Source organism: Clinocottus analis, unplaced genomic scaffold (genome assembly GCF_023055335.1).
Source record: "Clinocottus analis isolate CAN_PGR_092001 unplaced genomic scaffold, fCliAna1.0.p SCAF_28, whole genome shotgun sequence".
Classification (NCBI taxonomy): domain Eukaryota; kingdom Metazoa; phylum Chordata; class Actinopteri; order Perciformes; family Cottidae; genus Clinocottus; species Clinocottus analis.
The window spans coordinates 970,596-981,590 of NW_027176020.1; the positions used below are offsets into that span (position 1 = coordinate 970,596).

Below are 10,995 nucleotides of genomic sequence, written 5' to 3' on the forward strand. Positions count from 1 at the left end.
AGAGGTGCTCCGTGTTTACGAGCCGGCGGGTTATTGATCGACCAAATCAGAAGACCCACATATACAGGACGGCTTACCTTTGACCTTTGAACCTCCAGCCGCACCGCCGCCAACACGCCACCATGTCACGGGTTCACAACCCCGAGATGTCACTGGTTTGTGTTTGTTTTAAAAAACACACACACACACACACACACACAGCTCTGTGGTTCTCCATCGATCTGCGGGGTCGCGGCCCAAAGAGACGATGGAGAGTCTGCAGGTTGTTGGTCCTTAGAGACTCTGTGAGAGAACAACAACAACAACAACAACAACAACAACAACAACAACAACAACAACAACACAAACCTGTTTCTGTTGACAGAGAGAAGAAAAGAGAAATGAACTAAAGCAACAAAACATTTCACCAACTTATGAACCTATGAACACACGAGTGAAGACAAGCAGCAGGATTCTGATCAGGACTTCATCTCTTAACACACACACACACACACACACACACACACACACACACACACACACACACACATATATATATATATATATATATATATATATATATATATATATATATATATATATATATATATATGTGTGTGTGTGTGTGTGTGTGCTGGGCTATAAAAGCATATATATCTATATATATCTATATATATCTATATATATATATATATGGCATGTTCTCTCGTCTGTCCACTGGATGGCGCTGCTGTGAAGCTGTGAGGAATCACTGCTCCACACGTCCACCAGCAGATGGAGCGGACATGTCCCCATGGGTTCATGGGTTCATTGTTTCATGGGTTCATGTGTTCATTGTTTCATGGGTTCATGTGTTCATTGTTTCATGGGTTCATGTGTTCATTGTTTCATGGGTTCATGTGTTCATTGTTTCATGGGTTCATGTGTTCATTGTTTCATGGGTTCATGTGTTCATTGTTTCATGGGTTCATGTGTTCATTGTTTCATGGGTTCATGTCACAGTTTAAAGGCCGTTTTCCGTGTTTAAATAATTATTTTAAACATAACTTCAAGGTGATAGGAACATGAATGTGTCAATATTCATGTTGCAGTAATATACAGTGTGTATCGTTCTGAAACGTTTGCTACTTTGACACCAATACTTGAGTACTCTCCCGGTACGAGAGTACTTCTACACGGTAGTAATACTACTGTGTAGAAGTACTCTCTACATTAGTTATATATGTGAATGTTGTTTAATGTTCATTGTGGTGAAAATGAAACGCTGAATCCTTCTGTCATCAGAATGCAGCTGCAACAATGTTCAACACGCCGATAAAAGACAAAGGTTTATTGTTTCTTTTCATATCTGGATGTGAAACAATGAACAGAGAACGTTGTGAATCATTTATGACCCGTTGGAGTCCAGTTGAGTTCCTCAGTATCGCCGCATGACCTGCAGAGAAAACATGACTTATTGATTATGAATTCTTGTATCTTTTCTCAGTGACGCTCGACCGGTGACTCACATCATCGAGCCAATCGGTGAAGGCGGAGGTGCGCGTGAAGACGGTGGGCTTCTTGGCTTCGTTGCAGGCCCGAGAGGACACGAAGCTGGTGACGCCCTGAAGGACCCAGCGGCCGTCCGGACCCGCGCAGCTGAGCGGCCCGCCGGAGTCGCCCTGCGGCCAGAGACACACAGTGTAGAGTGAGAAGGAATCGAACCCTCGGTCACAGACGGGAAGGTGACTTCTGGCGGGGCCCACGCACGTTGCACCCGGACACGGCGTCTCCTCCGGCGCAGAGCATGGAGCTCTTCACGGTGACGCCCCACCAGTCGCTGCTGCTGCACACGGCGTGCTGCACCACGGGCAGCCGGGCCTGCTGCAGCCGGTCCGGGATCGGGCCGTGAGCTGAAGGCACGGAGGCAGAAGTATGAGGCGAGGGGCATAGGCACGCACGTGCACGCCCACGTGCACGCGGAAAGGTATACCCCTTATATACTACTTATAAACGTATAGACCTTAGAAACGTTATGTGTCATAAAGAAAACAAGGTTTAGGTTAAGACATCACTGCTGTGTTATAGAGATAATACATGTTATTCTCCTGGTGTCCACTAGGGGCAACGCTGCTGTATTATAGAGATAATACATGTTGTTCTCCTGGTGTCCACTAGGGACATCACTGCTGTGTTATAGAGATAATACATGTAGTTCTCCTGGTGTCCACTAGGGGCATCACTGCTGTGTTATAGAGATAATACATGTTGTTCTCCTGGTGTCCACTAGGGGCAACGCTGCTGTATTATAGAGATAATACATGTAGTTCTCCTGGTGTCCACTAGGGGCATCACTGCTGTGTTATAGAGATAATACATGTTGTTCTCCTGGTGTCCACTAGGGGCAACGCTGCTGTATTATAGAGATAATACATGTAGTTCTCCTGGTGTCCACTAGGGGCATCACTGCTGTGTTATAGAGATAATACATGTAGTTCTCCTGGTGTCCACTAGGGCCATCACTGCTGTGTTATAGAGATAATACATGTTGTTCTCCTGGTGTCCTTTAATGCTGTATTAGAGAGCTTAATAACTTTTTGGCAGTTCTTCTACATATTTTATCTTCTACGGTCATCAGAGCAATATTTCTAACAGTCAATCATTTCTTCGCATGTTCTCTGTCAAACTAAGGCAACACTTCCTGTTCCTGTCCTCCAGTGAAACACGGCGTTGCCCTGCAGGGCGGCGGTGAAGACGCGGTGACTTAACTGTAAAGGCTTCCCCAGCCGGTGATGTAACACGGCGTCCCGTGGGCGGGGACCTCGCCGGCCTCCGGCAGACAGGCCACGCCCACGCTGTCGCTCATGACGGGGCTCTTGTCCAGCTTCAGCAGGGCCAGGTCGTTGCTGGAAAACAATCACCGGTGGAGTTTCCATTCAGGAGGTTCAGGTGGTTTTTATTGCTTGTGTGGACTCTTTGAAGTCCTTCGATGGATAGTCGGGTAAACATTTTGTGATTTACTTCATGGCGAGAAGTTTGCGTTAAGAATCAGTGATATTCAGTAGTTAATACTCCAGGTGCAGGTGTGTGTGTGCACAGACAACGATTATTTCAATAAAGAAAAAGAGAGAAAAAAGATATCAAATTATAGATTTAATAATAATAAGTTAAAAATAGATGAATAAAAAAATTAAACAATAAAAAAAATTAAAATCTGCAAATTTTGCAATTTTTTTAAATTTGCAAATTTAAAAGATTTAAAAATTTGAGTGTTTAAAATTTTTTTATTTAAAAAATATTAAACAAATAAGGGAAAAAAGGGGAAAAAAGGATGAAGAAATAAATATAACAAAAATAATTCAAAGTATTTAATGTATTTTTACGTGATATCTCCCTTTAAATGATACAAAAACAAGGGAATATAATAATATAATTAAAATGGAATAAAATAATATTATAACCTCACCCGGCAGCCACAAAGTCGATGTCCCACATCGGGTGCACGACGATGCGCAGGACGTCCCGGATCTGCTCGCTGCCCTCCGGCCGGCTCAGGTCGTGCTCGCCGAGCACCACGCGGTACACGTCACCGGGCCTGAGGGCCGACAGATGGGTTAGATCACATCCCCTCACCTCACGCCACACACACACACACACACACAGCACGCCGCTCTGCGAGCTCGCGTCTCATTGGTCACCAGATGCAGTGTCCGGCCGTCAGCACCCAGCGAGGTCCAATCAGAGTTCCTCCACACGTGTGATGGAAGCGGCTGCCGTGCTTCACCTGCAGGGACACCTGAGGAAACCCAACTGATGAGATTATGAATCAGCAAACAGAGAATAAACTCCTTTTCTGTTAGGGAGCACGATGTGGGCGGAGCATAAGTAGAGGCCAAAGAAAAAAGAAAGAAAATATAGGATTTAAAAAAAAAAAAAAGTACAATAGGAAAAATAAAAAAGGACCAAAAAGGAACATTAATATTAATAATATTACTGTGAATGTGTCTCTACCTGCCAGGGCCAGCTGTGGGGCCGGGCGTCCTGTCCGTTCACCACCCGGCTGGACGGCCGGCGCGCCGCATCCAAAAACTGAAAATACACAAATATTGTGTGATTTCTCTGTTTGGACCTGAAAGGAGTTGATCTCAACGTCGAGCAGCGAGGCTCACCGTACGCCACCGGGAGCAGCAGCAGGGCCACAGTCTGCATCATGGTGTCGTCTGCAGACACACACATACATACACACGCGCAGCAGCCTTCTTATAGCGCCTCGGCCTTCCAGCCCGAGCTCAGGTCACAGAGAACCCACGAGACGCCTAATCAGCATCTGCTGCCGATTGTGGCTGAGAAGAACTTCCTGTTCCACAGGTGCTTCACATGTGAGCATGACACAGGACACATGCACACGTGACATGGACAAAGTGGACATGTGAGGACCAGGACTACACTGAGACTACAGAGGACCAGGACTACGCTGAGACTACAGAGGACCAGGACTACACTGAGACTACAGAGGACCAGGACTACACTGAGACTACAGAGGACCAGGACTACACTCAGACTACAGAGGACCAGGACTACACTCAGACTACAGAGGACCAGGACTACACTGAGACTACAGAGGACCAGGACTACACTGAGACTATAGAGGACCAGGACTACACTGAGACTATAGAGGACCAGGACTACACTGAGACTATAGAGGACCAGGACTACACTGAGACTATAGAGGACCAGGACTACACTGAGACTACAGAGGACCAGAACTACACTGAGACTACAGAGGACCAGGACTACACTGAGACTAGAGAGGACCAGGACTACACTGAATGATCGACATCTCACCAAAACAGACCCACATCTGCATGAAACCCGTCCATGAACCTTCAGGACAGAGAGTTCCTGAGAGGAACTGGTCGTGTGGGTGAGAGTTGCTGAGGTTGCAGGTCCAGAGGAGGAGGAAGGGAACCGAGACGGGGCGTTCAGGGCCGTCCGCCGTCTGGCCGCTTTTGGTGCCGCGAGAAAACCCACTTTCCTCCTGCGACCGCAGAACTGGATATCTTTGGGTTCCCTTCAAGAGCAACAGTCCTGTAACAACTTTCTGCGCTTTAATAACAAGTCAACCCCCCCTGCTGGACCCGGACCTGGACCTGGACCCGGTTCTTCACGCCTCGCTCAGACAGGGAAGCGGATATCGCTCTCTGGGGAAGCCGGCGTGCGTCGGTAAATCCAGAGGCTTGGCCGGTTTCCCGCTGCGTTCAGGTGCCGCCCTCCAGACGCCGCCGAGAGATTCATGTCTGACGAGCTGCGTGTTTGCATAACACGGCCATGACAGCACCGTGAAGAAAGGGATTATGGGCCGCAGCTCACGGTGCCTTCACAGGAGGCCGTCAGCTGGTTATGAATGTGACAATAAATTCTTTCAAGGTTTTGAAATCATTTAAGAATTTATTTCAAATGCAAATAATGTTTTTTTTCACAAGAGACACATTTAGTTGCTTGAGTTTTTTTTTTACATTTTGCTGCAGATGTTAGACATAGCGACACTTTTACGACGCTGCAATTTACAGTTACATAAATTAATATTATCACAAAGCCATGAAGTAACTATGATAGAAACATACGGACTGATTTACATCCAAAGATGTGATTAACAGTCTACAGCTAGCAGCTGACGTTAGCAATTAGCTCATAGCAGCTGCTAGCTGTACACTGTTAATCACATTTTTGGATGCTAACGTCCGCATGCTAACGTCCACATGCTAACGTCCACATGCTAACGTCCGCATGCTAACGTCCGCATGCTAACGTCCGCATGCTAACGTCCGCATGCTAACGTGCGAATGTTAAGCTGGTACGTTTACTGCAGATTAATCATCGCTTATATTTCTGCAGGAATTTGGTCGTAAATTGGAGAAATAAAAGTCTTTAGCAAAGAAAAGGATCAACAAAGTTGTTTTATTGATTTTACCATGCGTGTCTATCGCGTGTTGTTTGTTAAATGTGTCGAGATCAAAGCTTCATCTGCTGCGAATCAAATAAAAAGCGTCACTAACGTGAAGAAAAGCAAGTCAGAAACGATGTATGTTTCATATTAAAGTGCAAAACATTTTACAACATATTATATTTAGATTTTTACGATGAAATGGCTGGAAAAATATAGTTTTGGTGTAAAGTTATACGAGCTGTTCCTAAACCGCCTGCGTGTATAATATGCTTTTTTTAAATAGTTTTTTTCTTCTGGGTGAAAAAAGAAATGGAGACATTGTTCTGCTGAAGTACGTAAATCGATATTTCCAAAAGAGAAATGCCGTTTCAGCCGCAGAAGCCGGCTCTTTATTCAGCGGCCGACAGAGATGAACGATCTGAGAGCAGCCAGCGCTGGTTAAGGCCAAGTTTATATCTCCCAAGGTCTTCAGATATGTCAAAGAAATGTGACGAGTGCAGCCTGCAGGCGGAGGAAACGCTGCCAATTAGAGCTTTGCAACATAAATCACACTTTACTGCTGCCACGCCGAGCGGCCGGCGCTCCGTCTCCAGTCGCCGAGGACGAGGAATCTCAGCCGTTAAGTAGGAGGCGAAGGAAAGGAGGCTGAATAAATGCTCAGCGCAGGCAGCTAGTTCACGGTGTCGCCTTTCACCACGAGAGGCGAAGCGTGAACGCCCAGCGGTTCGGTTTTAACGCTCACAAAGAAGATTGATGCCGCTCTCATGTTTCTGTAGTTCATGTGAATCAAAAGCCAGCTGCTGATTAGCTTAGCTTAGCTTAAAATGCGCCGTGTGTCCGTTACACAAGCGAGAGACAAGGTGTTAATTGTTGAGCTTTGTAATAATGACACAAAGAGACATCGGAACTTTTACTACCAATAAACAGGAAGTGACCACATATGGACTGAGGAGGAGTCAGGAGAGAGAATGCAGCTTCAACACATGAAGCATAGACTTCTATACAACCAGAGGAGTCGCCCCCTGGTGGTCAGGAGAGAGAATGCAGCTTCAACACATGAAGCATAGACTTCTATACAACCAGAGGAGTCGCCCCCTGGTGGTCAGGAGAGAGAATGCAGCTTTAACACATGAAGCATAGACTTCTATACAACCAGAGGAGTCGCCCCCTGGTGGTCAGGAGAGAGAATGCAGCTTTAACAGAGTTGTGAAAATCTTCTCTTGTCAAGAAAGAAAAAAGACGCATTTTCCAAAATCTGAACCTCGTCCTTGAACTCGATGTGTTCAGGGTCGTTCCCCGGCTCTTCATCATGAATCAAACCCTCGTCTTCCTCATGCTCCCGTGGCCTTCGGCAGCATCCGGTTCTCTCTCTTCTTCTGGTGTTTTTCAGAGGCCGGTTGCTGGTGAGGCAGCCGAGTGAAGTCGCCTTCAGGCTCCGGTCCGTCAGAGACGATTATGTCTGCGAGTAGCACCAAGCGTGGCCCTCGGGTGGGACATGCGATCCTTCACTGTTGGGATGTTTTAATCTAATTACTGCAGCAGATGTTGCTTCTCAGTTCATACAGGGAGGAAAACAAAGCTGTGAAAAGTCGAGTGAGTAATTCTTCTCTCAGCCGTGCGGTATTTCACACTCGGCTGCACAGTCTGCCTCCGTCGCTGGTGGCTAAGTGCTGCGTTCACTGCCACTTCAGCAGCGTCCTGTTTGAAATGCATCGCTCACACAAGACATGAAGAGTTGGAAGGATGTCGCAGACAAAACGTTAAATATTGCGGCTTCTCGTGACAGTCGGGCTCTCAGCTTTAGGGCACGTTGGCACCATGGAGCGACGCTTCAGGCACGTTGTTGGAGGACGTTTCACTTGCAGATGTCTTGTCATGACGGTGAGGTCATCGTCAGAAGGAAGAACAACTTCTGGAGACCTTTGTTGTCCTTCCTGGACCCTGAAGCCAAGCATAGAAAGAGAGATGTTCACGGAGGGAACTGATAATTGGCATTGATGGATGAAGGAAATCCTAAATCCAGATAAACTGCTCTGGGCGGAGCGGCTGCAGCTTTACGGGACGCTCTCGTTCCTCCTCTTGTCTTCAAGCATCATCATCTTTTATTTCACGCCCCGCTCGAGGCTCGAACCCCCGACACCTCGGAGCCCCGCCGCTCAGCTCGCGAAAAAAGTGTTTTTGTGTGTGTGTGTTGGTAATGGACTCCACTTGGGGACCGTGGGGCTCCTGTGGTGCTACTTTCCAGTTTGATTCATTGCCGGCCCTCCTCCTCCCCTCCTCTGCCCTCTTTTCCTTCTGTTTTTTATTTCTTTACCCTCCTCCTCCTCTTCCTCCCCTCCTCTTGCCCACCGCCTAACTGAAACCTCGTTGGTCAAATTAAAAACAGTTTAGCCCGCTGCGCTGGCTTCCATCACCAGCCTCTGAACCCAAAGTGCTTCGGTCATGTAAGACGGAGGCCCCGTGATTATCTCTGCTCCTTTAGCTCACAAATCAAACTCGGGGGTTCAGCCCCCCCCCCCCTCCTGACCCGATAGCAGCTTTTATGATGAAGGGGGGTGAAAACGAGAAGCCCGGCGCCTTTATTGCGGAAGCGGTTCCTTCACGACGTCGTGGTCGGGGGGAGCAGATCTGGTCCGACTTTCGCTTCGGCTACAAAAAAAAATAAAAGGAAAAAAGCTACAAGGAATCCCAGTTTGAGGCGGTGACAGATGGGAAAATGAGATTCTGGAGTAACTCTCTTTGGCACGAACCTCTCGGTGGGTTTCTCCAAAGTGCCACCTGGTTACTGTGAGATCAGATTGAACCGAGCAGATCCGTAATCCAGGGTTCCCCCCCGGCATCAGAAGAGGAACGGGGCCAGTAATAAGGCTTAATCGCTAACTTTCTGATGAGCTAATGACCCCAGAAAATTGACTGTCGGGTTGGATCAGACCGCTGGACGCTGAACACTAAACCTACCGGAGGAGCTGAGGTGACCTCCTGCTGGACCTCGTGAAGACCAGGAGACAGTCTCGTTCTGCAGGCCGCTCTCCAGCGTTTGGGTTTCTTGGCGGTGACTGATGGACAACGACGAGGAGGCCCCTCCCCCCTCCATGCGCCTCAGTTACGGGCTGTCATCACGCTGCTCTTTCTTTTTTTTTTTGGTTCTCGCAACATCTGAAAGTGCTGCCATCATGGCCTCCAGATGAAAGAGAGAAACCACACGCTGCGAGGACGTGATTCTCAACACGCATCTTCAGATCGTTCTCTAAATTGCTTGATTTTTCAGGCATGTGCTCGGCGGCGCGGCTCAAGCGTTGGCAGCGCCGACCCGCCACTTTTGGTCCAGACTGAAATATCTGGAGGAGTATTTGGAAGAGTTGCCGTGAAAGTTTCTGTTTGTTTCTGGTCCCGATGAACCCTGACGACTGGGACGGATCCTGTGATCTCTCTGCTCCGGCACCACCGTGAAGTCAGATTAATTGCGGTTGAAACGTGGCAGGATGGATCGAGCTCGACGAGCTTTCTTTGAGCGAAGACGGCAAAGAGCTTCACCCCAACGGCAGGAAGGGAATCCAGACGCCTGTTGAGGCACAAACAAACAACAACAACAACAACAACAAGAGTCTGATGGTTGCTGGACATCTGAGTCGATGGGAACATCCATCTATCCATCTATCTATCTATCTATCTATCTATCTATCTATCTATCTATCTATCTATCTATCTATCCATCTATCCATCTATCCATCCAATCATCCATCAATCATCCAATCATCTATCTATCTATCGATCCATCCACCCATCCATCATCCATCTATCTATCTATCCATCCATTCAATCACCCATCCATCATCCAATCATCTTCTATCCATCTTCCCTCTATCCATCATCCATCCATCCATCCATCCATCCTCCTCATCCGTCCTCCTCAGTCGGATGTGTGAGGCTTCCAGGTGGATCCTGGATCTTCAGACGCAAAGCGACTCAACCGCGAGCTCGTTTCATCCGCGAGCGTCAGCACATGAATGTGTTCTGTCAGAAGGTGAAGCTCGCGGTCAGAGAGGCGGTTGTCGAGCAGACGGACCGGTACGACACAACGTGCACATCTCTGACGACACTGAGCCGCCTGCAGAGGTCTCACACAACATGCGAATAAAAGCCCATGAAAATAATCATGTTTGTGTCCACAGACGATCAGTGGAGGAAAAAAACCTCCTGCATGGACATGGAAGCTCTTGCAGACTAAAAAGATAAATTATCTCCATCTTTTTATTATTTGGTTCGATTAATTTTGTGCACCGCGAAACCAAAACCAGACTCAAAAGTAAAGGAACCAACAAAAATCTGATTCAGAACCAAACGGACTTTGAGAAACGTTGGCAGGAAAGTTTGTTTTGAGACGACGGCAGCAGATGTTAGCGCTGCAGCTGCATCACAAGCTTCTCCTGTCTGATGTCAGGACACTACTGTGTGCTCAGCGGTCACACACACTTCCTGTACAGTCGAACAGATGGAGTTGACTCGCGGCCAGAGGCAAATCCTCAGGATCGTTCCTCCCGGCTGAAGGTGTGAGGTTCATAATGGGGCCGTTGACCGGCGAGCGCTCCCCTCACACTCGCTCTGACACCTGCAGCACCGGCTGCTTCTATACACCGAAGCTGTGAAGAGCCCGTAAATCTCTAGCGAGCCGGCTAATAGCAGCTCAGAGGCCACGGAGGAGACAAGGCCTCTCCAGATACTGCGGCTGTTGGTTTTTAACTCTATTTATCACATATGCTGCTTTTCAAAATAAAATGAAAACACTCACAGGGCTTTAAAATGAGGAAAGAAAGAGAATTTAACCCTTAAACCAGCTGTAGAATACAGTAAAAACAAGGATCTATCATCCAATGTCTTCATCAGCTCTTGTATTAGCTTTCTGTTAGCATCTCTTATGTTAGCTTTCTGTAAGCATCTTTTATGTTAACTTTTTGTTAGCATCTCTTATGTTAACTTTCTGTTAGCATCTCTTATGTTAACTTTCTGTTAGCATCTCTTGTGTTAACTTTCTGTAAGCATCTCTTATGTTAGCTTTCTGTTAGCATCTCTTGTGTTAGCTTTCTGTTAGC

The 10,995-nt window shown here is 47.2% G+C and overlaps 1 pseudogene; it reads right to left on the reverse strand.

The window, feature by feature from the left end:
* Positions 1-1,439: 1,439 nt before the first annotated feature.
* Positions 1,440-4,170, reverse strand: LOC137795373 (proproteinase E-like; annotated as a pseudogene).
* Positions 4,171-10,995: the final 6,825 nt, after the last annotated feature.